Here is a 958-nt window from a genome sequence, read left to right as displayed (position 1 = left end):
CCCGCCCCATGTTCCTCAGAGGGTTCCCAGCAGTCCCCCAATGATCCCAGACAAAGTGGTCAGAAGACCAAGAGCATCTCAAAAAAAAGCAGAGCCCAGAAACTGCTGTGCCAAGAGCCATGTCTGTGGCTGCCTCTGTTAGCTGTGCTCCCCCACATTGTGACAGGGATCACAGGATGCTCCCTGCCCCCACACACCTCCCCTGGCCTCATCACAAGAAAAGTCATTTTCCTTCTCCCAGAATAGACAGCGCCGGCCATCGATCTGCTCTGCGGCATTGTTTGCCCCTGGGCAGCTCCACTTACAAAAAAGGCCATCATCAACCCAAACAGACGCTTCCGCTGTAACATAATCCTGGGGCTGGGGCTGGGAAGAGGAGCCTGCAAGATGGCTAGCAAAGCCCCTCGGCACCCTAGGGGGGAGCAAGGCTTCACCCCTGGTGCCAGCACCTCCGCAGGCCCCTATGGGTTAGTGGTGGCCCTTAGCGTTGCCGGACCGTGCATCCCCCCCAGTCCCACACAGCTAGACCGGTTGCAGTGACATGCCCTTGGCACCAGGTCTCTGCGTGGTCCCCAGTCCCAAGGTGGTGACCTATGGGGCTGTGGGCAGCCCCCTTTGGGGGTGGCACTGACCCTCCACAGGGGCACACAGACTGGCCCCAGGGTTGCTGCCAGCTTGCCCCAGCTCCCGCAGGGTTTGCTCCTCCCGGATGGGCATAGCCATAGTCCTGGGGGCTCTGTGCAGCACGTCTTGGGGGGCAGCGGGGGGGGCCAGGCCAGAGGAGAGGTGGCTGTCCGGCAGTGTAAAGGGGCTCCCAGGCTGATGGGTGCCTGCAAGGTCCTGCTGGCATGGCCAGGAGAAGAGCCCAGCCCAGCTGCCACCCCACGGCTGGGCAGAGCCACCGTCCCCAGCCTGCTCCGGCATCAGGGCCCAGCCAGGAGGTCGGCCGCCGGCCAAA

This window comes from Charadrius vociferus, unplaced genomic scaffold, assembly GCF_000708025.1.
Source record: "Charadrius vociferus isolate BGI_N301 unplaced genomic scaffold, ASM70802v2 scaffold1413, whole genome shotgun sequence".
NCBI lineage: Eukaryota > Metazoa > Chordata > Aves > Charadriiformes > Charadriidae > Charadrius > Charadrius vociferus.
Note: the sequence above shows the minus strand (reverse complement) of the source record.